This window comes from Trifolium pratense, linkage group LG5, assembly GCF_020283565.1.
Source record: "Trifolium pratense cultivar HEN17-A07 linkage group LG5, ARS_RC_1.1, whole genome shotgun sequence".
In the NCBI taxonomy this organism is placed as follows: domain Eukaryota; kingdom Viridiplantae; phylum Streptophyta; class Magnoliopsida; order Fabales; family Fabaceae; genus Trifolium; species Trifolium pratense.
The window spans coordinates 36,660,517-36,688,011 of NC_060063.1; the positions used below are offsets into that span (position 1 = coordinate 36,660,517).

General features: G+C 35.9%; 2 long non-coding RNA genes across 2 annotated transcripts; both read right to left on the bottom strand.

The window, feature by feature from the left end:
- Positions 1–16,297: 16,297 nt before the first annotated feature.
- LOC123887492 lies at positions 16,298–19,327 on the bottom strand. The gene is made up of 3 exons (XR_006801522.1): positions 19,061–19,327; positions 16,483–17,052; positions 16,298–16,370 (listed from the first exon to the last, which is right to left on the bottom strand). It is a non-coding gene; the product is annotated as an uncharacterized LOC123887492 (long non-coding RNA).
- Positions 19,328–24,075: 4,748 nt separating this feature from the next.
- Positions 24,076–26,864, bottom strand: LOC123884946. The gene is made up of 2 exons (XR_006801035.1): positions 26,323–26,864; positions 24,076–24,315 (listed from the first exon to the last, which is right to left on the bottom strand). It is a non-coding gene; the product is annotated as an uncharacterized LOC123884946 (long non-coding RNA).
- Between the last annotated feature and the right edge of the window lie 631 nt (positions 26,865–27,495).

The following is a 27,495-nucleotide window of genomic DNA, read 5'->3' on the forward strand; positions in this document are numbered from 1 at the left end:
AATCATACGTTATAGAAATTTCTTTTACTCTCGTCAAAAAAAGAAAAAAATTTCTTTTACACAAATTTTATTTTTTTTAACCATAGTTGAATTAAATATGTATTTTTAAATTTTTTACGTTAAAAACTCATATTTAATTATATTATGTTAAAAGAAATTAAATTTTTGTATGAAATGTTCTTAAATCCCGACTAATTTCTTCGAGGTAGCTGAGATTCATTCAAGGTGTTGATATCTCAAACAAATGTTTCTCCATATATGCACCTGCCAAGGATCGACCAAGTGGTTAAAAAACCCAAATATTTACTTGTGTCATACTATATTGGTTCATTTAAGACTAAGGTTCGTTTGACCTAGTTTTTTTGAGATTATGCAAATAGTTTATGCAGTATAAATTAAGTTTTATGTTATTTTATAAGTTCACATTAGTGAAAATTATAATTTTATAGGTTATTTTATAATAAACTACCTTGACAAACTTATAATAATATATAAAAATTGCATAAGTTTTTTTGCATAAACTCTAAATAAGAAAAAAAAAAGTCTGATCAAACCATACCTAAATAAATATGATTGTGTTGTGTCTATCTTAGTCTTTTTGAGCTGTCATGATCCAGTATGGCTGACTATGTTTGACGAACGAGTGTGAAACGAAATCTACAACTACACTACAAATATTTTCTTTCGGCGATATGTTAATTTTCTCTCATATGTTAATGTTAATTTTCTTTCGGAGTATTATATATGAAACTAACAAATTTGATTGGAAGAAAAAGTAGATGATTATTAAAATGACATAATTACATTATTAAAGTGAAAGTTAGCGGGAAATGTGGTTGGGGGATCTGCTTTATCTTTGCTTGTTTCCATTGTTTTGTTTGGTTCTTTCTAAAAGAACAAAATTAATATAATTATTGCTTGTATCCATGCTTGAAGAGGCATATCTCACTTATTACTTTAATATTTTTCTCCTCACTATTCTTTTATGTTTGTGTTGTGAATTCGGATTGAATCACACCAATAATCTTGATGTGTGGAGCAAATCAAATAAGCAATCAAAACGTGGAAATAGCAATAATAATCACGAACAAAAGATAAGCAATAAAACTGTAAAGAACACGAAGCAATTGTTTACTCAGTTCAGTCAAAACCGACCTACTCTGGGGGAGAGAGTCACTCTCCGTTCCACTATCAATGAAAAGCTTGATTACAACGAGATTCACTACAAAAGATTTGCAAGAATTAGACTTCAACCCTAATTCTACCCTTTTCCCAAATCTCTTCCCGTGACCAAGAGATTTCAATGATAAGTGATTACAAGATGAAAGAATCAACACCCAAAACCTAGAGATGAACCAAAAGTAACCCTGTTAACCCTAGCCGCCGTTTTGGTGAAAGAAACCCTCAGAACTTGCTGTCAAAAAACATAAAACGTGACCCTTTAAATACCCTGCAGCAATTTTCGCCCGAGGCACCATTTTTTTCGCCTGGGGCGAAACTTTTCGCCTGAGGCACCAGTTGTTTTCGCCTGAGGCACGAAAACAGAATATCAGCTCCATTTCCTGCTTCAAATTTCGCCCGGGGCACGGGTTTTTTTTCAACCGGGGCGAAAAAAAAACAGATTAGTGTTTTTTTCCACGTTTTCAAGGCAATTTGCAACAATCTCCACCTTGCCTTTAAAACGATGGTGATGCAAACTTCCCATCAACCACCGTGCTGCTCTCTCCACTTGTTTACACCACACCTTCTTCGGCCCCCAGAGTCTACCTCTCCGTACTCCCGAAAAATGCTTGCCTTTAATTGCCGTTGGATTTTTAGGGCAATCCACAAGCTACACCGTACCCTCTTCAAACCCCGGATTGTAGCTTTCCGTACTCTTGAAGATATGCTTGCCTCCAACCAACCTTGGAATTTTTAGGTGGTTTCACAAGCTACAACCTCAAACTCTCCTTGTGTCCAACTACCTCCAGCAGTCTAACAAGTTACCAAGCTTGATCACCATTACTTCCACACAAGGTCTTCATAGCCATACCACTTTGGTATACCTCCACCTCAAACCGAGATTCCTCCACCAAAGCCTTAAACCGGTATATCCACTATGTCTTCCACCTTGTAACTGAGTATTCTTACCACCGCCTCTCCAGGCTGATGTTGAGTATTATTCCACCGCCTCTCCAGGCTGATGTTGAGTATTATTACCACCGCCTCTCAAGGCTGATCAGCAAACTATGAGTGTCAACTGGTGACTATGAGTGCTCCCGCACTCTCATAGCCTTCCTCCTCATCAACGGCAACATGAGCTGACGAACTACCACTGCCCCTTCTCTGAGGACAGTTCTTCTTGAAGTGACCCGGATCCTGACAATAGAAGCATTTGAACCTGCCACCATTATCACCTTTTGGCCTAGACTTGGACCCATATTTCTTCCCTTTTCGTCTACCTTCGATCTCACTTCTATCCCTCGTCACATTCAGCCCTTCCGCACTATCATCAACCCTCAAGTCTCTCAACTTTGTCAACTCCTTGGTCCTCAAAGCCGATTGAACATCATCCAAGGTGATAGTACCTTCTTTGCCATAAAGCAACGCATCCTAGAGATTTTCAAGTGACTTGGGTAAAGCACACAACAAATGAAAGGCCTTGTCCTCGTCTTCCAAATTCACGTCAATGTTCGCCAAGTCGTCAATGATCTTGTTGAACTCCGAAAGTTGCTCCACCACAGGCTTGTTCTCCACCATTCGAAAGAAAAACAACCGTTCTTTCTAACACTGCTTATGTGCCAAAGACTTCGTCATATACAATGCATCCAGCTTGGTCCACATAGCCGCCGCAGTTTTTTCTTTAGCTACTTCCCTCAACACATTATCCGCGAGGCACAAGATAATGACACTCAAAGCCTTATCATTCATCTTGCTCTTTTCTGCGTTCGAGAGAGTATTTGGCATATTCGATATGCCCAACAATGCTTCAACACACTTTTGTTGTGTTAATATTGCCCGTACCTTCACCTTCCACAAACCGAAATCATTTTTACCGGTGAACTTCTCAATCTCCCACTTAGAACCCATGATACTTAATTCGTTTGATCTTATGCCCCACGGTGGGCGCCAATTGTTGTGAATTCGGATTGAATCACACCAATAATCTTGATGTGTGGAGCAAATCGAATAAGCAATCAAAACGTGGAAATAGCAATAATAATCACGAACAAAAGATAAGCAATAAAACTGTATAGAACACGAAGCAATTGTTTACTCAGTTCAGTCAAAACCGACCTACTCTGGGGGGAGAGCCACTCTCCGTTCCACTATCAATGAAAAGCTTGATTACAACGAGATTCACTACAAAAGATTTGCAAGAATTAGACTTCAACCCTAATTCTACCATTTTCCCAAATCTCTTCCCATGACCAAGAGATTTCAATGATAAGTGATTACAAGATGAAAGAATCAACACCCAAAACCTAGAGATGAACCAAGAGTAACCCTCTTAACCCTAGCCGCCGTTTTGGTGAAAGAAACCCTCAAAACTTGCTGTCAAAAAACAGAAAACGTGACCCTTTAAATACCCTGCAGCAATTTTTGCCCGAGGCACCATTTTGTTCGCCTGGGGCGAAACTTTTCGCCTGAGGCACCAGTTGTTTTCGCCTGAGGCACGAAAACAGAATGTCAGCTCCATTTCCTGCTTCAAATTTCGCCCGGGGCACGGGTGTTTTCGCCCGGGGCGAAAAAAATAGCAGATTAGTGTTTTTTCCACGTTTTCAAGGCAATTTGCAACAGTTTGATTTTATGATATTTGTCACTTCTTATCATGAATTTATTTCTTTGTTTTTTAGGTGAGAGGAGTGGTTGTATGAGAGGGTGAAAATTACACATTAGATTAGCAAAAGAAATTGACAATTTTATTCTTTAGTCAAGTTGCACTTCTCTCATGCAAACACTCATACCTTCACTTGGTATGTTTTCTTGCGTATATTATTTACTTTCTCACCTTAAAATTTATATTGGTCACAAGAGTTGATGTTCAATATTGAAATCTGGCACGCAGTGAACATAATGCTGCACAGGATGCTATAGCATATGTTGCAGCAAGACAGTCGCAGAACACAGTAAATAAATAAATAAATTGCAGAACAATAAATAACGCAGATAATTGTTAACCCAGTTCAGTGCAACGTCACCTACTCTGGGGGATACCAATCCAGGAATGAATCCACTATAATAGCTCTAGTTCAAAGCCCTCGACCAACACCCGGTACTTGACTTATCACCTAGACACTACCCGTGCAATCCTACCTAAGAACCTCTTAGATAATGAGACCCCGTCCCAAATTCCCTCTAACAACACGTACCATGTTGCTGTCAATAATAATAATCAAGATGGAGACACTCTCCTAGAAACTAGACCACACTCTTGCTTAAAAGCTTATGAGTGAATCACACACACTAACTCCGTGCTTCAAAGCTTAGGAGTAGCTTACAATTAACAATAAAAACACAGTCCTAAACTTGCATCAGAGTGACACAAGAAAGGCTGACAAAAGACACAAACTCTAAACCTTAAAAATTCACACTTTGTAAAAACACGGTTTAGAATACATGAAAATAATAGCTTGAGGCTTCACATATTTATAGTCTTCAATGTCTTGATGGGCAAGCTAGGGTTGCAGACAAAAACCCTTGCAACAGCTGCGGCCAAACCTAGATTAAAATTGAAAATATGTTTTGTGTTGTACCAAACAAAAAAAAGCGAACAAAAATATAATATAATTATATTTTTGTTTTTAATAACTTTCCTTAGGCCGACTTGGACAATTCTTGTGCAGTAAGTCTCGTCTTGCATATACACACGTGCTGGAATTAATATTTGAAGCAAATCTTGAACGAGATTGACAGAAAAAATTCTGCACTTAAAACAGAGCTTCAGTATGCTGTACTATAATGCTACAGCATCTCAGTCCAGCATCTGGCTGGTTGGCTTTTGCAAAATGTAGCCAATCAAAACACCAACAATCTCCCCCTTTGGCAAATTTTGGCTAAAACAACCTTAGGCCAGTGCATAGAGAGATACAGTCTAAACTTTCCTTCGAGTCAACATAAGCACACAACTAAGAAAGAAAGTAGAACGATGCTAAGCTATTTAAACTTTCCTTCGAGTCAACATAAGCACACAACTAAGAAAGAAAGTAGGAAATTCATCAGATGAAAAGATAGCTAGCACGTAAGCATCAGAGGCATGCAACAGCGGAACATAACACATCTTAGCCTCAAAGTACAGACAAAGAGAAATAAACTCTCACATAGTGGATTCAAGATAGGAGAAATAAACTCCTTAAAATTTAACTCCCCCTCAATATATGCATAAACAACTTTCACTCCCCCTCAAATTATGCATATCACATAAAACATGCTATACTAGATGCTATAGCATTCTTCATCACATCATTAGCATTCTTCATCACATTATGCACAACAGATATTACTCCCCCTTTTTAGCCATAAATTCTGACAAATAAAGTCAGTATCACACAGTAGGAGCAGAACTTCCACAGAGTTATCAGATCATAGAGAAACATAGAGTTCAGAGATAATCAGAGCATAGGAACTCATAAAGTGCATATTACAGATCATAAGGGCATAGAAAACCTGGAGTATCGGACCCAAAGACATGGATTATGCATGTTACAATCCAGAGAGCATCAGGGCGTAGCCCAACAAAATTAAAATCCAAAAGGACATGCAAATAAAGCATAAGCAGGTCACATAGAAGGACTTGCACCAGAGTCCTCCTCCTTTACCTCAGTATCACCACCTGCATTATCATCGAGAACACCAAGATTGACATTGGAAAACACCTTGAGGTCAACAATCATTTGCTTCCTAGGCAAAACATCAATTGACTGATTGACAGATGATGCAGCATAGTCTGCAGCATGTGTACCCTCAAACAGTCTAAAATGAAAAGACAAATCACAACCTCTCTTGCTAGGCACATCACCCTCACTATAGATGCTAGCATGTTGAGCTAGAATAGTATCACACATCAGTGTAGGAAAGGCTATAGGCATCTTCACAGCACATGACTTAACATCCAGAATAATTTCATCAAAAATATAAGAACCAAAGTCAGAAGGTGATCTGGTCCCTACAACATATATAAACCGAGTCAAACCTGTAGTCAGAGTATTGGAATGAGTAGTTGGAGTCGGTTGCAGTTTTCTGCTTTAATCAAATCAACAAGCTTTTGGCATTGTAAAAAGTCTTCACTTAAATTCCTTTCCACAACATGCCTTCTTTTTATCAAAAATTTCCACCTGTCAATATTTTCAACTCGATGAAAGGAAATGTTGCCCATGGGTACAAGGGATACATCTTGAGGGATCATCTTTTTCTTCACAGACTTCTTTGAGGATGCTGCAGGCGATGCAGTAGCATGTTGGTCTTCCTCAAACTCTGAATCACTAGAGGAAATAGTCTTCCTCCTCAAAAGCTTCTTCTTTGGCTCAGAGGGCCCAGTAATCTTACTCCACTGTCTTTTAAGACCATAGATTTTCTTTTCCTTGGCAGTCTTGACAGGAACATTAGAAACAGCTACACCTTTACCAGCATTGCTCCTTAACCTCCTAGTACTAGAAGCAGGAGTCCTCTCAGTAAGGTTGAGATTGTCCACATAAATAACATTTGAATCTTTCTCAGCAGATTCATCAACATTCAAAGGAACAAACATAGTTTTACCACTATCATCAACATAAGGGATCACATAGATATCATGAACAAAAACATTATCAGTAGTAGTTGCTTCAGAACCCTTTTCTTTGTCAGGAACAATAACATCGTCTGGAGACTCGGGTATCACGATGTTATCCAAATTTTCCCGTGCTGCAGATGTTGTAGCATCATGTGCAGTGCAGCATCTTTCTCAGGAACACTCTTCTTGACATGTTCCAACACAAAGTCATCTTTGACCTCAGTTGGAGCGCTAATATCATTACCAACAAATGTTAAACACAGCAGGGGGGAACACCACATAACTTTCTCTGACAAATACTTTCTCACCACAAGAAACATCCTTATCATCAACAAACACACAATTCTTACCAAATCTTCAGATGTTTCAACATTACCCATAACAACGTGCATTACTAAATAAGTTGAAGAGAAAACTGCACGCCACACTTGCAATAATTGCTATAACTCTTCAGATAGGCAAATCCCAAGTTTGCCTCGCAATTTTTCAAGTTGGACCGCATCTAGAGCCTTAGTAAAAATATCAGCCAGTTGTTCTTCAGTGGCAATATGCTCAAGAGTTATAATACCTTCTTCAACAAGATCTCTGATGAAATGGTGCCTAATATCAATATGCTTCGTCCTGCTATATTGGATAGGATTCTTTGAAATATTGATGGCACTAAGATTGTCACAGTATAATGCCATAGCATCTTGTACCACATTGTACTCCAGCAACATTTGTTTCATCCATAATAGTTGGGAGCAGCTACTACCAGCAGCTATGTACTCAGCTTCAGCTGTAGATAAAGACACACAGTTCTGTTTCTTGCTGAACCAAGATATTAGATTGTTGCCTAAAAAGAAACAAGCTCCTGAGGTGCCTTTTCTATCATCTGCACAACCTGCCCAATCAGCATCACAATACCCCTCTAGCATAGACTTGTTCTTGTAGACCCACTTGGTACCAATCACATTAGTAGTTTCTGGTCTAGGAACTAAGTCCCAAACTTCATTCTTCTTGAACTGATTTAGCTCTTCTTGCATAGCATTTATCCAAAACTCATCAGTGAGGGCTTCCATCACATTTTTGGGTTCAAACTTAGAAATAAAACAAGCATTAGGAACTAAGTCAAGTGTCCTTCTAGTAGTAATTCCATGATTAGGATTACCAATAATCAGATCTGTAGGATGATTCTTTTGAGTACGAATGGATGACCCTTTCTTTGAAGTAGCAAAGATTGGTTCAGGTGTAGTAATCTCTGTATCATTCTTGAATTCCTCAATAGTTTCAGAATCTATACTACCTGGGATAGATGCTGTAGCATCTTCTGTATCATCTTTCACAACTTCACTTGAAATATCATCTATTACTACATTTATAGATTCCATCATGGTTTTGGTTCTGTAGTTATATACTCTGTAGGCTCTGCTATTTGTTGAGTATCCCAAGAATACGTCTTCATCACTTTTAGGATCCATTTTAGTTCTTGGTTCTCTATCAGACAAGATATAACATTTACTTCCAAACACATGAAAGTACTTAACAGTAGGTTTTTTACCTTTCCACAATTCATACAGAGTAGATGTAGTTCCAGATCTCAAGGTGGCACGATTATGAATATGACAAGCAGTGTTCATAGCTTCTGCCCAAAAACCATGAGAGAGTTTCTTTGCATGTAACATTACTCTTGCAGACTCTTGTATAATTCTATTCTTTCTTTCTACTACACCATTTTGTTGTGGTGTAATGAGAGATGAAAATTCATGGATGATGCCTTCAGAGGCATAAAAGTCAGAGAATCTAGAGTTTTCAAACTCCTTTCCATGATCACTTCTGATCCTTAACACAACATTGTTTTTCTCTCTTTGAAGTAGAATACATAGATCTTTGAATACGTCAAAGGTCTCTGATTTCTTTCCAATAAAATTTATCCAGGTATATCTAGAGAAATCATTTACAACAACATAGGCATACCTTTTTCCTCCTAAGCTTTCAGTTTGCATAGGTTCCATCAAATCCATGTGTAGAAGCTCAAGAACTCTGGTAGTGGTAAGATGCTGCAGCTTTGGATGTGGCTTCTTGGTTTGTTTTCCAATTTGACATTCACCACAAATGCTTCCTTCTTCGATCTTGAGATTTGGCAAGCCCTTGATGGCTTCTTTAGGTATAGCTTTCTTCATGCTTCTTAGGTTTAGATGACCAAGTTTTTGGTGCCACAATTTTATTTCATCTTCTTTCGTGATTAAGCATGTCAACACATTTGCCTCTTCTTGGGGAACCCATAAGTAGCAGTTGTCTTTTGATCTGACGCCCCTCATCAAAATTTCACCCTCATCATTTGTAACCAAACATTCAGACTTGGTGAAGTTTACCTTCATCCCTTGGTCGCATAATTGACTGATGCTTATTAAATTTGCAGTCAATCCTTTTACTAACAACACATTGCTTAGTTTAGGCAAGCTATTACTGTTGAGCTCCCCTATACCAACAATTTCTCCTTTAGTACCATTACCACAAGTTACAAAACTAGTTGAGTAAGACTTTAAATCAACAAGAAATTTTTCAATTCCGGTCATGTGTCTTGAACAACCACTATCAAAATACCAGTCTTCCCTTGATGAAGCTCTAAGTGATGTGTGAGCAATCAGAGCAGTAATCTTCTTCTCAAGTTGAGTATCATCACTGGTCTTCACATTCTTACCTTTAGGTTTCCATTCTTGTTGAGTGGAGGCAGTTGTGGAAACTGGTTTAGGCTGATGATGCCTGTTAGGGTATCCAAACAATTTGTAACAAAAAGGTCTTATATGCCCTTTTCTGCCACAGTAGTGACATATCCAAGAGTGATGTTTTCTTTTGTTCTTTGACAAGGGATGCTGCTTATGATGTTGTAGCATCTGTTGAGGCATCTTTCGCTTATGAGTTTCTTTTGGATGCATGTACGTGAGATCTGGGCTGTAACCTTTGTGTTTGTTGACATTCTCATAACTAAGCCCAATATGTTTAGGCTTTAGAACATTTTTCTCTAAGATTTCTTCTAGTTGACCATCAGCTTTATGAAGTTTATCAAGATGATCATCATCTTTATACAACATGTCAGAGAATTTTCTCAAACGCCAAATGTCAGCATTTAATTTTTCAATGACTTCCTTAGCTTCATCAAGATCAGAGGATAGATAATTTACCTTCTTCTGGAGCTCATCCATCTTTGATATATTTTCAACTTTTTCTGCCTTCAATTGATTGATGGTTACCTTTTGTTTCTCAATGACTTTGCATATTTCTCCACTCTTGAGGCAGAGTTCTCTGTAAGAATCAGCAAGTTCTTCGTAGGTTACCTCTCCATCACAAGATTCTGTATCAGATGTAATAGTACCTGTTAAGACTGAGATATGTTTGGCAGTCACAGATGCTGTATCATCTTCTGAGTCATCATCATCAGACCAACTGACAGTTAGTCCTTTCTTCGTTCTTTTCTGATATGTTGGACATTCAGGTCTGATGTGACCATATCCCTCGCATTCGTGACATTGAATATTCTTGTTTAAGCTTGACCTTTCATCACTCTTAGGTTTTCCTTGATTCACAATACTGCGCATAGTGCCTGGAGCATCATTCTTAGAATTTGGTCTGGGTCTTTTGTCCATTTGTTTTAGAACTTTGTTGAACTGTTTTCCCAGCAACTCCATAGCTTCAGAGATACTTTCATTAGATTCTTCATCCTCTTCTAGATCTTCTTCATCATTTTTGGATGAAAAAGCAATGCTCTTATTTTTCTTTTCACTTCTTCCATTTACAACACTTTCATAAGTTTGGAGTGATCCAACCAGTTCATCCAGCTTCATCTGAGATATGTTTTTGGCTTCTTCCATAGCTGTGACTTTCATATCAAATTTCTTTGGAAGAGATCTGAGCAATTTTCTTACTAACTTTTCTTCGGGAATTTTCTCCCCCAAAGCATCAAATTGATTATCATAATCTAGAATAGTCATATGAAAATCTTGAATTGTTTCCTCATCCTTCATACGTAAATTTTCAAACTGAGTAGTAAGGATCTGTAATTTGGACATTTTTACCTGAGGAGTACCTTCATGAACAGTTTCAAGAATCTTCCATGCTTCCTTGGCTGAGACACATTTTTTGATCAGTTTGAAAATGTGTTTGTCTACCCCATTGTATAATGCATATAATGCTTTTGAGTTTCCCAAAGCAAGCTCATCTTCTTCTTTAGACCAGTCCTCCTCAGCTTTTAGTTCAAGTGTTGGCTTTCCATCCTTGTCCATGACCACAGGGGGGTCCCATCCTTTCAGAACAGCTTTCCAAGTTTTGCTATCCATAGATTTTAGGAAAGCAATCATGCGTGATTTCCAATAATCATAGTTGGAGACACCAACTAGAAGCGGTGGTCTGCTTACAAGCCCTCCTTCTTTGTCCATGTTGCCAGACATTCTCCCTGGAGCTCACCCTATAACCGGAAAGGGTGCCTGCTCTGATGCCAATTGAAATCTGGCACGCAGTGAACACAATGCTGCACAGGATGCTATAGCATATGTTGCAGCAAGACAGTCGCAGAACACAGTAAATAAATAAATAAATTGCAGAACAATAAATAACGCAGATAATTGTTAACCCAGTTCAGTGCAACGTCACCTACTCTGGGGGATACCAATCCAGGAATGAATCCACTATAATAGCTCTAGTTCAAAGCCCTCGACCAACACCCGATACTTGACTTATCACCTAGACACTACCCGTGCAATCCTACCTAAGAACCTCTTAGATAATGAGACCCCGTCCCAAATTCCCTCTAACAACACGTACCATGTTGCTGTCAATAATAATAATCAAGATGGAGACACTCTCCTAGAAACTAGACCACACTCTTGCTTAAAAGCTTATGAGTGAATCACACACACTAACTCCGTGCTTCAAAGCTTAGGAGTAGCTTACAATTAACAATAAAAACACAGTCCTAAACTTGCATCAGAGTGACACAAGAAAGGCTGACAAAAGACACAAACTCTAAACCTTAAAAATTCACACTTTGTAAAAACACGGTTTAGAATACATGAAAATAATAGCTTGAGGCTTCACATATTTATAGTCTTCAATGTCTTGATGGGCAAGCTAGGGTTGCAGACAAAAACCCTTGCAACAGCTGCGGCCAAACCTAGATTAAAATTGAAAATATGTTTTGTGTTGTACCAAACAAAAAAAAGCGAACAAAAATATAATATAATTATATTTTTGTTTTTAATAACTTTCCTTAGGCCGACTTGGACAATTCTTGTGCAGTAAGTCTCGTCTTGCATATACACACGTGCTGGAATTAATATTTGAAGCAAATCTTGAACGAGATTGACAGAAAAAATTCTGCACTTAAAACAGAGCTTCAGTATGCTGTACTATAATGCTACAGCATCTCAGTCCAGCATCTGGCTGGTTGGCTTTTGCAAAATGTAGCCAATCAAAACACCAACAAATATCATATAATTAGTAAGTTGACTTATAAACCTAATATGGTTTGACACTTTGGATGAAATCGTGGTGTTAAAAGTCGTTTGTGTGATTGCTTGTACGTAGTCCAATGTATCGATCCAATCTAGTGAGACTCTCCATCGCAGTCCAACAGTGGTATCAGATCACAGTTCGATTTGATGGGGGAGAAATAAATGAGTGGTGATGGATTGTGGACAGGATGAGACTCAGACTTGAGGAGAGATGTTGGGATATATCAAGTGTGAGTTAAGTCTAACATTGATCGAAAGAGTTGTTGAGCAATGTTTTAAGGTTTTCGGTGAAGATGTGGTGTCACTAGTTGCTCTTGGCCCAATATGCCGATTCAACCTAATGAAACTCCCCATTACAGCTCAACAGTGCTATTAGAGTCCGGTTGGTGAGCAATAAGGTAGTGGTGATGGATTGTGAAACATATAAGTAAGAGGACCTATAAACCTAATGTCTTGAAAATCTTAGGTGAAAATATCATATCAAAAGTCACTTGTGTGGTTGCTCTTAGCTCAAATAAGAACTCATGAAGTTTTTTTTTTTTTTTTAACATAGACAAAATGACAAAGTCATCATAAACTTGCACATGCAAATAAGATAGTCGGAGTTCGAACCCCAATCATAATGTCCGACCTAACAATTTTGTCATTTTGTTGTTAGTTGAGTTATGACTTTGGACGGAATTCATGAAGTTTTTACCATTATAAAATAAAATATTAAAACTAATTATAATTTTAAAAATATAAATTGTCTTTAAAATAATTAAAATAACACTTTAATTAGAGTCATTTAATTTTAACCACGGTACTCCGTTATTGAATGAAAATAGGCGATATATGTGGTAGCATGTTTATGTCTCACTAGCGGGCCAGGCAGACGCGTTTCGCATCTGCCTGTGTCTAACTTATGTTAAAATATAGGCTTAATTAGGAAAATGGTCCCTTAAAGTCATTTTTGGTTTCAGATTGGTCCCTTAAAGAAAAAAAGGTCCAAATAGGTTCCTTAAAGAAAAAAAAGTCCGAATAGGTCCCTTAAAGACATCTCCGTTAATCAGTTTGGTCCTATTTAGACCTCTTTTTAGGGACCAAACTGATTAACGGAGATGTCTTTAAGGGACCTATTCGGACTTTTTTTCTTTAAGGGACCTATTTGGACCTTTTTTTCTTTAAGGGACCAATCTGAAACCAAAAATATCCTTAAGGGACCATTTTACTAATTAAGCCTAAAATATATATGTGTGTGTGTGTGTGTGTGTGTGTGTGTCTTATGTTATGGACAGTTTGTTAATAAAATATTTTTGTTGCTACTAAAAAAATTCAAGGATATTGTTGGTATTATGAAAAGTTCACACCAAAACTCATGTATTCTCTTTATATATAGTATAGATATTCAATTGAAATATAGGATCGAGGGACAAAAGTATCACATTTATGTAAATATCAATAAAATTTACATATGATTTTCACCTAATTACTGAGTTTTATGATCAACGCAATCTAAAGAAAAAAATTACCTGCGTTAGGGGTAATATTCGTGAATGAATAAATAGATAAATAGTACGACGCAAGTGTCGTGCGAAATTTTACGAATGACCTGTAGGTTTCATTTTCGATCCGCTTCTCTTTTGAGTTTTAAAGGAAATGATTGAAAGTATTTTGCTTACTCTACATATTAGTATTTCAGAACTCCATCGGGCATCAATGTCTCAAATAAATCTGCATAATCACTATGACCATCACCTTTTTAAAAGTGAATCCACCTCTTGCATTTTGGTATAGTTACACAATTTCACAAAGACATAAATTCAAAACAGGTTAATAAAATGGTAAACATGTTCTTGTGAATTAAGTATAAAGATTATGTTAATAAACAGGTTAATTTTGAAGATTAGACAATTCATACGATTTTTTTTTTTGACAAAAATTCATACGAAATTAATTTCCTCTTGTTCTCATGAATTAAATATAACTAGAATCATGCATTTCATTAACAAAGAACGCCAACTAACTATATCTCCATCAATATACTATTACTACTATATTGTAATGAATAATATCTCATTTTTTTCATGTAGTAAATATGACTCTTCATATTACGTGATAATGAATATTATATGTGATTGAAATATAAAGTTATTGTAAATTTTAACCCTATTAATTTATTTTATTGTTATGAAACTCATATTACATTTATGTATCTATTATTTATCTCATTCAAAAAAAATGTATCTATTATCTATTAAATAACTTATTATAATTATATAATCGCATAAAATTTTGTAATATTCAATACTTTATCAAAAATTAATTACTTATTTGTTAATCTTTCACTTGTTTTCATCTATTCTATTCTATTGTATTTTATTCTTTTCATTTCTTTATTCTTTCTGAATACATGCATAAAAATAAGAGACACAGTGAAAAATACACTAGTATTAAAAATTGTTATCCTCTTATCATTAACATATACTATTCTTAAATATAAAAATTAGTAAAAAAAATTGTTACACCTCTAACAATTAACATATATTATCATAAAAATGTCCCTATATATGTATTATTAAATAACTCGGTGCTATAGTAAAGATTATTAAAATAGTGAAAATGTGTGAGTTTAAATGATTTTATAATTTTACAGAGACTTAAATCGTATCAACACATTTTGACTTGTGATTTTACTCAAAATGATTACATGAAAATGAAGGGAAAAAAAATATTACTAGTGCATTTTACTGATTTTACCTACATAGAAAACAAATGTAATTTTAGTGGTATGCACTAATTTTGTTGATTCAATTCTTATCATCTTGAACTTGGTTTTAAAGTGTCGGGCCAATAACCTCATTTTCTCGAACCTAGGCTTGAAAGTGCCTTGACTTGGGCTTGAGCTTGAATTTCATCATAATTTAGTTGATTCAATTCTTATTATCTTGAACTTGGCTTTAAAGTGTCTGGCCAATAACCTCATTTTCTTAAACCTAGGCTTGAAAGTGCCTTGACTTGGGCTTGACGCTTGAGCTGCCTGTACCTCAAATGTTCTTTTACTAACTATTTTGTCATCCATACGAGTCGTGCATATGCTATCCTATAAGCAATATAAACTAGTAATAGACCCGTGCATTCGCACGGGTCGTAACGTGACGCCGTTAATTTTTTTGAGTCACACTTTGGGATAGCAGATTAACAAAAAAAATATTTGAATATACACTCTAATTATAAGTTAAGCAGAATTTATTTAAATACGCAGTATGTAAAAAATAATTGTTCGACAACTTCTTTTTAATTGCTGAAAGATATCAATAGATAGTACATAAGTCATATGTACAAAGGATGTCAATAATATTTTATCAATGAAGCAATAGATGATGTAACCTATCAATGCCATTTGAATATAATTTTATTCATCGAAGCATTGTAATACTAATATTATATTCTAACATACCAATTGATAATAATTCTTATATAGTGGCAAAACAGATTCATAACAAAGATGATCTACATTAAGAGATAAGTAAAATGAACTTAATGCTTAGATAAGTATCAAATTTGAAATCAAGCAGCCAACATATTACCCAAACCATCATAGTTAAGGTTCTCTAACAATGTAAATACATCATAAAACTCATACAAAAGATAGGACATACAACTTGAACACCAATTAAGCTTGAATTTGTTCAACTGACCTACAATACTAATTATTAAATAGAGCACATACAACTAACTAGAATTCATTGTTAATGTTGGCACATAGAACTTCACATTACATAGATCACGTCATAAATTCCATAAAACTTCAAATACAACCTCAAGTAACATACAACATGTCATAAATTGTCACTGATCTAAAGCTCCCTATTCTGGTCATTGTTTTTTTCGAACAATGTCAATGTGAAGAATATTCGATCCCCTCTCAAGTTCGAAATTCAACTTGTCTCCTTCATTTATACTATTAGCCAAAACCCAGGTATACCATCCTTTGGTCAAATATTTCTCAACAATCTTTTTTTTTTCTTATCCTTGTTCTTTCTTTCATATGTTTTAATGGTGCACCTAATTCCACTCATTTTATGGGGAGTATCTATGTATAGGTACTCCTTGTCAGTCAGCACTAACTCAGCAGTTTTAGGTTGTATGTGCTATCAGATTGAAAAAATTACTAATCATAATCGTATTAAATCAAAAGGTATGATATTAAATAAAAGAATTTACTGTATGAATGGTAAAAAGAAGAGTTTTGTATTTGCTTACCAAAACTTGTGATTTAGTCCTGCTTGCATATGCTTTACTGACAATGAGGTCCCATTTATACAGACTTTCATCATTTATTTCTTCATTCTCATCAATTGGAGGTTCCGGGATATTCTCATATGAATGAGCAGATCTTTCAGGACTCGAAACAATAAAGCAATCAGAGTCATTCTCATGACCTGATATATCAAAGATGTCTTCATTATTTGTAAGAGTCATGGTAAAAAGATTATTGTAACACCCAAACCCGTTATTTAATTAACTCTGCCTTTATAAAATCTTTTTCAAAAATACGCAGCGGAAAAATTGAAAATCTGATTATAAAGCGCTGGTTTGAATATCACAAAATACAAAATCCTCCGCATCAACACGATGCGTTATAAGTTATACAAAACCAATACTTTTCACAAAGAATAATTCTTATATGAAAACATAAGCAATTACAGAGTAATTTTCTAAAGGAATTTATATATATATATACAAAACCCCTTTTCTCCCCGTGTCACAATCAGAGCGGAGCTTCACCATGCTACTCGGACAAGCTAACATATAACCTGTCAACCTGGATATCTGAACCCCCAAAGGTTCCAATTAACACAAAGCAGAGAGTTAGTTTACATGATCAATAAAACAAGCATAAGAATGCACCTACGCTTTACACCACTATCATCCATACTACTAACTCACACGCACATTCATCAACAAATATTCCATTATAATTTACCAGACAAATTATAATTCAAACATCACTTGTACATCAACAATTATCACATAATCAATCATCCACAAAATACACCAAACATATAGTTTCACGTCGTCTCGGACAATACCAAAACATCAACAAATATCACATAACTCAATTACCAATAGGAATATACATAAAGTTCCTAATGTAATCTAACACCACAAATACATTGTTCAGATTATGGTCATGACGGACCCTGCGTTGTTCATTTTATAGTCATGACGGACTCTGCTCCTCACATACGGATTAACAATCAACATTTACCAAGTATGTGTCAAACATCATCTATCATAAAATGCGCACATAATCCCTAATGCAATCTAATGCTTCACATTCATGCTATGTCCTCTAGACACCTCTAATGCATGTGGTATCATCGTCTTTATCAGAGTATCTCACCTCCGATATCCGTCTTTATCAAACAAATATAGTTCGATATTCGTCTTTATTGGACAAGCCAATATTCCTAAATATTCATGATGCATGCACTCAAAACTCATGAATATATCCATCAACAATTGGCATATAGCCCATCAACAATAACGTGGAACACTATCCAACGTCCGTCTTTATTAAGATAATCAATACCTTAATATCCGTCTTTATTAGAATAACAAGATCCTAATATCCGTCTTTATCGAATAACATAATTCGATATCCCTCAACAATTACGTCAACAACATCAACTAACATATATATCAACACATCATCAACATATACATCAACACATCATCATTCATCAACAAGCTATCATCACATAAACATCAACACAACCCTCATGCAATTAATATATAACAACTATATTAAGCATGCCTCAACTCATAAAACAAACACCGGAATCGGAGTCTACACGAAAAACTGAGTAAAATAGGTTCCAGGGTCGAAAACCCTCAAAAGTCAACCAAGAGTCAACATTTTCAATCCTGTGAACAGTGTCTGCGCTGGGGCGCCAGCCTTCGTCACAAAACAGAGTCAAAATGGCATTTCTAGACTTCTATGGGCGCCTGGGCGCGACTCCTCTAAAACGGTGCGCCACAGACAAATTGTGCAGGATTTCTGCAGGACAGCCTCTCATTGCAACGATCATAACTTGGGCTACGAAAGTCCAATGGAGACGCACATATACTGGTTGGAAAGCTAACAAACAGGGCTACAACGTTTATGTTGGCCACTAAAACCAGTTCACAACGAAAAGAGGTAAAAAATGCACGTAAAGGTTCAGACCTCATAGATAACAATTTTCTACATTTCTCATTTCAAACTCTAAACTCTCAAGACTCTCACATAGACCATTTTTCATATTCTAAACTCCATCACACATATATACATACTCAAAGCACTTACAAAAGTCCATTTAAACATCAATACATCATTCATTACTTATTATTCAAAGAAATTCATGAACATTTTGCAAAACTCATCAACACTTTGCAAATCATTGAGCTTGGCTAAGGCCAATCTAGGGCATAGGCAAAGCACACCAAAATAACCACACATCAACACAATCAACCAAGCACATTCATAAGCACTTAAACACAAGTATTTTAACCATCAAAAACACTTATACACATAGTTATGATTCCATTTATACAAGCTTGTGAACATATCAAAATTCATCAAGAACACAAACTTTTTCCTTAACAAACATCTACATATTCCCTCATACAATCATGTCATGAATAAATAACATCTCATGATCTTTTCCTTTCAATGATTCATGAAGAAAATCACCCAAAACCTCAAAGAAAATGAGTGAGAGAGTTTGGGAATGGAGGCCTAGACAACCTCCCCTCTCTTGAACCACTCATGAATCATGGAAACTAACTCTCTTACCTTAGAAATTTGATGAATACTCAAGCTCCTCATGTTCTAGCTCTCATGAGCTCCTCTCTTTCTCAAGCCCTAGCACCCTCTTGCTTTGCTCTCTTGCTTGCCCTAGCTTAGGGATGATGATCCTTGAACTCCCATGATTCCAACAAGCTTCTAATGGATCAATTTGGTGAAGAAATGAAAATTTGTGACGGAAGGGAAATGATGAAGAAATGCCACGGCCAAAGAAGAGAGAAGAAGAAGGATGAATGAACTTTGTGATTTTTCTCCTGTTCTTATCTCCTTTCCACCTTTATTGACTTTTCTTACCAACCAAGTAGAAGAAAATATCTTCTCCTCCCACTTGCATCATAAACCGCCCCCCTTTCCCTTGCCTTGGCCTATTGGGCTTCAAGCCCACTTAACATGGTTTCGCTCACGTAACGCTCCTAACTCGCATATTAACTTATATTCGCGCCAATTAATTATTCGCCGCTTAATAAAATAATTATGAATTACGCCCTCGCGTAATAAAATAATTAAATAACGAATAATAAATTTCGGGTCGTTACAACTCTCCCCCACTTAAAAGATTTTCGCCCTCGAAAATTACCCGACTTAAAACAACTCCGGATAACTCTTTTATCCGATTTCCAACAAAACACTTCAAACTCCACGTATTAATAAGTTTGACAAAATTAGTCTATCCCAACCAACACAATCTAGTCTACTACCAACAATAGATCAAGGACAGCTAATCCCTCGATTTGTCGATAGATAGTCAACAATCATGATGTCGGTATAAACCATTCTTATCAAACCACCAAAACGTCCACTTAATATCTTACGGTACTCACTGCACCACTCAAAACAAACTCTAATCAGTCTAATACACCTTGAAAGAGTAAACAGCCACTTTCGTCCCTGAAAGTGTCGTTCGCTGTCATAATAGTCCCTGAATCAACATAAAACATTTAAAAGTCCCTGATTCGAACCTCTGTTAGTCAAAACAGTCCCTAACGTTATTTTTCTGTTTGTTTTTTATGATATGTCCCAAATTTTGACTATTTGACCAATATGTTACAATTTTTTATTCAAATTCACAGCCACCTATGCAAGGATCAAATTGACAGTGAAAATCAAAATTATTCTTCATCTTCTTCCTCCTCTCTCCCTCACAAATCTTCATCAATTCAAGCATCAGTGTAGTACCACGTTCAATGAAATGAAGAAGAAGAAACATAATCCCTGAAGATAATAAATTATTCAAGTACCACATTCAACCTATAATCTTGAACTCAATTTTATCTTGGTCACATAGATTCATCAATGAAGGCTACAAATTGGAATTGAAAAAATCAAAACAAAAAACAATTATTTTTCATCAACAATCAAACTTGCACACGAAATGAACCTATTTTCCAAACTCAACTGCTACTAGAAACAACAACCACATCCTTGCTCTTAGCATACTCATTCAAAATACAAATCCCAGCAGTTTTAAAAGCAAAATAACCCAACCTAAAAAACTAGCACCATGAAGAACCAACCAGGGTTATTACTAAATTGCTACAAGAGAAGGGGAAAAAGGAATTGCAGCAACACCTTGCCTTACTCCATCGACACCAGATCCAGCAACTTGTTCTACACCGCCGTAACCCCCGTCATGTCCATCTAGCCACCATTCCTCTCAATCACAACCCCTAATGTTTTCATCCAAACTTCATTCCTTAACACGTCAATAGATTTTTGGGTGGTTCATGTATGTTCAACCGAATTGCTGTTGTTATTGTGATAATTTTTATAGTATTGTGATGTTTCTCAACTTTGGATGAATTTTCCAGGTTGGAAGGTAGATAGTTGGTATGAATTTCTTCTTTTAACTTTTTTTTTTTAATTTTTAAAATTAATGTTAATTAGAATAAAACACAAGTGGACATAAAAATTCAACAAAATATTAAAAATAACACAGTCAACTTGCCACATCAGCGTGTTCTGAGACACATCATCATAAGTTAACAGATGTTTAACGTTTTGGACTAAAATGACTAACGGAATTAATATTCAGGGAGTTTTTTTTAACTTTCATTGATTCAGGGACTTGTTTGACAGCGGATGACACTTTCGAGGATGAAAGTGACTGTTTACTCACCTTGAAAAGACGTTTTCGTTGAATACCTTACAACTTTTCAAGTTCCATAAGTCCTCAACTTTTCTTCAATCACTTAACTGCGTCGAATCTTATTCCAATCATTTAGTCGACAACACAACCTCAACATTCCTTTGTTGATCAACTCCTCAAATTTTTCTTGACACTTATCAAATTCACCACCTCTAACCGTTAAATTCTTAGATTACGTAACATAACATTTCCAATGTCGTTTTTCCGCCGCGATACCCTTATCAAAATATTATTTTAAGTCACCCATAGACTCACTGTTGTTTCACCGTCCATGATGAAAATATTCGAAATCCTTTACTCCTTTACCACATGGTATAACTTTACTATTCCAACGGATACGATGTGTCCAACATCTCAAATCTCCACCGACTTTTCCAATAAGTCGTTGTCAATCTCATTCTTACTTCCGAATGTTACAAAACACTCTCTCTGATACTTTCTTATTTCCAAACATCCAAAAATGATACTTCGCTCTCAGTTCCATCTCAACCTCCTAAGGTTTCATCCAACTCCGACACTAATCGTCCGATCATTATCCAAATGAAATTATTTCTTTCTCGACAAGCTCTTACAAAATCCATCAAATTGTCACCCCACTTCCATCTTGAAATAACTCTACTATTCATACCATCCTCTACTACTTGATACCCTCACAAGTTTACTAACCCTACTATGGTATCTCTTAATTCCATTCTCATCTACTATGAGAACTCACTTCTTTTCCTTGGTTATACAACACTAATGGTTCTCTAAGCTTAACATCTATATTCTAAGCTTCTCAAATCTTTCCAAGAAATGACTACTCGATTCTAACACACTCAACCGCTATAAATCCTTCCTAGGCTCTTCTCGATCACCTAGTAATTCCATATTCAATCTCGGTGACTATCCAAAAGTTGATTTCCAAACAACCACAGTTCATATCTTGTTGATTCCAACAACGTCCTTATTTGTCGCACACAATCCAACTAGTCACGTTCCTTATCGTTCTTCACTGTGACAAACATACTTTTCTCCATTCGACCAGTTCTTATTCGCATCTCGTGACTATCTTAAAGTCATAACATCCTAAAGTTCATCCACACAAAATCTTTATTCCAATCTTGACAAGTCTCTTCGAACTATTCAAAATGTTTACTTTCCTAAAAGGTTCACTTGCTAATAATTAACAAGTTTAGCTCACACCGATACAACTCTATAGGTATTCCCACCATTCTTATAACCATCACCTAATCATCACTAGGTTCGCCTACTCTTAACGCATAACGTCTTCTCCGTTTTCCAACAACGGTTTCCATTTAACATCTCTGTCCGTTCCACCATTCCACAATGGTCACATTCTCTTTACGGCTAAACAACTTTAGTTCGACTCATTCTGAATCTTCCGGAATGATCATCTAATATTTCCTCCAAAATACTCTCCAAATAAGAACTTTACTTTCAATCCCTTATCAAATTGACGTCTACTCGTCCTTACTCAACTTGTCTGAACGACAACGTCCTACTCCTTCCATTCCATGGTATTGCTTCTGAGAAATTCTTGTAGTTCTCATCCGCCTCTAGTCCATACTCTTTTGTACACTACACGATCTCCAATCATTTCCAAACGGTCTTCATCTTTCTTAACCAATCTCAGTGTTGATCCCATGACGAACACTTAGTCCAACAACTTTTCATCTAGCAATCCTCACAACTTGCTGTCCAAGTTCCTTCCACTTCGAACAACACTAATCAATCTTGAACAATCTACTTCAAGAGCATCTCCATCCATCCTAACTTCTTCACATTCGAACCATCTCGGAGAGACACAACTTTCTCCCCCACTTATCTCAAACCCATCTATACTCTTCCACTAGAACTTCCGGTATAAACTCCTAGTCATTCTATCGATTCTAAATATATTCTCCCAAAAAGAATCTAGTACCGACAACATTCACATGCGTGTCGCATATAAGGGTAAACGTAAGGCATTAAACCTAGACATCTACACAAATATCCTGTACAGTCCTCTTGACATATACGCCACTACGCAAATACATAAATATTCTATTCCCCACATATACTAGTGTAACAACCTTCATATCAACTAGCATATGCAAACACAACATGTCAATACATATATTTATAACTAAAATATATGTAAGACAACAAAACATCCATGTACACAAGACATCGAGTCAAGTACATGCATTACATTTCATTTGCTCGCATACTTACAACATCTACTCAAACATGTATAAAACATAGCATGTTCTCAAACAAGTTCTCATCATGAGAATACATTCACATAGTTCAATTAAAGAACCACACTAAGTACTAGTAATCAATCTACCACATATTATAAACAAACATATAACAACACACACTAGGATCTACTTACATCCTACTCCTTTCTCACTCTAGTGAAAAATTCATTTTCACTTACTCAAAAGAAAATAATCTTATATTTTCAACAAAATCTTCATCACATGCAGTTTTACATCATGTCGGATCATCAACAATTAGCAATAAGCATCTACAAACCAAAAGTTCAAACCACACAAATTTTTAAAACTTTAAGCATAAAAATAGACAACCACTACTTTACTTGATAACTTATAACAATGATAAGTATCAATCGCATCAAGTACACACAACAAGAAAAGACAGACACAACTGGCACACACGATCACTCGATCTGACTGCACAGAACGGCTCTGATTGACACATAACCTCACAGTCCGAAGATGACCCGCTCTGATACCACTTTGTAACACCCAAACCCGTTATTTAATTATCTCTGCCTTTATAAAATCTTTTTCAAAAATACGCAGCGGAAAAATTGAAAATCTGATTATAAAGTGCTGGTTTGAATATCACAAAATACAAAATCCTCCGCATCAACACGATGCGTTATAAGTTATACAAAACCAATACTTTTCACAAAGAATAATTCTTATATGAAAACATAAGCAATTACAGAGTAATTTTCTAAAGGAATTTATATATATATATATATATATATATACAAAACCCCTTTTCTCCCCGTGTCACAATCAGAGCGGAGCTTCACCACGCTACTCGGACAAGCTAACATATAACCTGTCAACCTGGATATCTGAACCCCCAAAGGTTTCAATTAACACAAAGCAGAGAGTTAGTTTACATGATCAATAAAACAAGCATAAGAATGCACCTACGCTTTACACCACTATCATGCATACTACTAACTCACACGCACATTCATCAACAAATATTCCATTATAATTTACCAGATAAATTATAATTCAAACATCACTTGTACGTCAACAATTATCACATAATCAATCATCCACAAAATACACCAAACATATAGTTTCACGTCGTCTCGGACAATACCAAAACATCAACAAATATCACATAACTCAATTACCAATAGGAATATACATAAAGTTCCTAATGTAATCTAACACCACAAATACATTGTTCAGATTATGGTCATGACGGACCCTGCGTTGTTCATTTTATAGTCATGACGGACTCTGCTCCTCACATACGGATTAACAATCAACATTTACCAAGTATGTGTCAAACATCATCTATCATAAAATGCGCACATAATCCCTAATGCAATCTAATGCTTCACATTCATGCTATGTCCTCTAGACACCTCTAATGCATGTGGTACTATCGTCTTTATCAGAGTATCTCACCTCCGATATCCGTCTTTATCAAACAAATATAGTTCGATATTCGTCTTTATTGGACAAGCCAATATTCCTAAATATTCATGATGCATGCACTCAAAACTCATGAATATATCCATCAACAATTGGCATATAGCCCATCAACAATAACGTGGAACACTATCCAACGTCCGTGTTTATTAAGATAATCAATACCTTAATATCCGTCTTTATTAGAATAACAAGATCCTAATATCCGTCTTTATCGAATAACATAATTCGATATCCCTCAACAATTACGTCAACAACATCAACTAACATATATATCAACACATCATCAACATATACATCAACACATCATCATTCATCAACAAGCTATCATCACATAAACATCAACACAACCCTCATGCAATTAATATATAACAACTATATTAAGCATGCCTCAACTCATAAAACAAACACCAGAATCGGAGTCTACACGAAAAACTGAGTAAAATAGGTTCCAGGGTCGAAAACCCTCAAAAGTCAACCAAAAGTCAACATTTTCAATCCTGTGAACAGTGCCTGCGCTGGGGCGCCAGCCTTCGTCACAAAACAGAGTCAAAATGGCATTTCTAGACTTCTCTGGGCGCCTGGGCGCCACTCCTCTAAAACGGTGCGCCACAGACAAATTGTGCATGATTTCTGCAGGACAGCCTCTCATTGCAACGATCATAACTTGAGCTACGAAAGTCCAATGGAGATGCACATAAAGACTTTTATAGATAACAAACAGGGCTACAACTTTTATGTTGGCCACTAAAACCAGTTCACAACGAAAAGAGGTCAAAAATGCACGTAAAGGTTCAGACCTCATAGATAACAATTTTCTACATTTCTCATTTCAAACTCTAAACTCTCAAGACTCTCACATAGACCATTTTTCATATTCTAAACTCCATCACACATATATACATACTCAAAGCACTTACAAAAGTCCATTTAAACATCAATACATCATTCATTACTTATTATTCAAAGAAATTCATGAACATTTTGCAAAACTCATCAACACTTTGCAAATCATTGAGCTTGGCTAAGGCCAATCTAGGGCTTAGGCAAAGCACACCAAAATAACCACACATCAACACAATCAACCAAGCATATTCATAAGCACTTAAACACAAGTATTTTAACCATCAAAAACACTTATACACATAGTTATGATTCCATTTATACAAGCTTGTGAACATATCAAAATTCATCAAGAACACAAACTTTTTCCTTAACAAACATCTACATATTCCCTCATACAATCATGTCATGAATAAATAACATCTCATGCTCTTTTCCTTTCAATGATTCATGAAGAAAATCACCCAAAACCCCAAAGAAAATGAGTAAGAGAGTTTGGGAATGGAGGCCTAGACAACCTCCCCTCTCTTGAACCACTCATGAATCATGGAAACTAACTCTCTTACCTTAGAAATTTGATGAATACTCAAGCTCCTCATGTTCTAGCTCTCATGAGCTCCTCTCTTTCTCCAGCCCTAGCACCCTCTTGCTTTGCTCTCTTGCTTGCCCTAGCTTAGGGATGATGATCCTTGAACTCCCATGATTCCAACAAGCTTCTAATGGATCAATTTGGTGAAGAAATGAAAATTTGTGATGGAAGGGAAATGATGAAGAAATGCCACGGCCAAAGAAGAGAGAAGAAGAAGGATGAATGAACTTTGTGATTTTTCTCTTGTTCTTATCTCCTTTCCACCTTTATTGACTTTTCTTACCAACCAAGTAGAAGAAAATATCTTCTCCTCCCACTTGCATCATAAACCGCCCCCCTTTCCCTTGCCTTGGCCTATTGGGCTTCAAGCCCACTTAACATGGTTTCGCTCACGTAACGCTCCTAACTCGCGTATTAACTTATATTCGCGCCAATTAATTATTTGCCGCTTAATAAAATAATTATGAATTACGCCCTCGCGTAATAAAATAATTAAATAACGAATAATAAATTTCGGGTCGTTACAACTGTCATCAATTTCATAGTTGAGAATGACTGAAGTGGGTTTTTGAAAGTAAAACACAGTTGAAGCAATTCTTCCAGAAGTAATATAACAGTCAACATCTTCCAAACATAAACTTATCTGAACTACATTTCTATTTGGATGTCTAATCCATCCATATGACTGTTTCTGAAGTTCATGAATCCAAGAAGCTTTAAATTTGGGACAAATTTGTATTCTTTCCTATATGGTCACAGATACAATTTATGATAACTAAATTAAATATTGTATGATGATAAATAATTTGAAATATCATGGTCATAGTCTAATTTGATAATACCTTTTTTGAATAAATCATGGTTTTAAATGATCTTGTTTTCTCTCTTTCAGACACATCTCTTGTCAATTTGAAACTGTAAATATGTAATGAAAACAGTTGGCAATAGTTAAATTGATAAAATGTTTTATTTGTTAACTTTATCAACGATAATAAAGACATTAATATGTTATGTTGTTATATGAATTTCAAAACCAAGATAGCAGCATATAAGGAAAATATGTGAAAACCCTAAAATAAGAATTTGATCCTTTAGGTAATGTAACATACAGGTTTGGTTTTTGATCAACACTTAGCGCCTTTTCAACAGG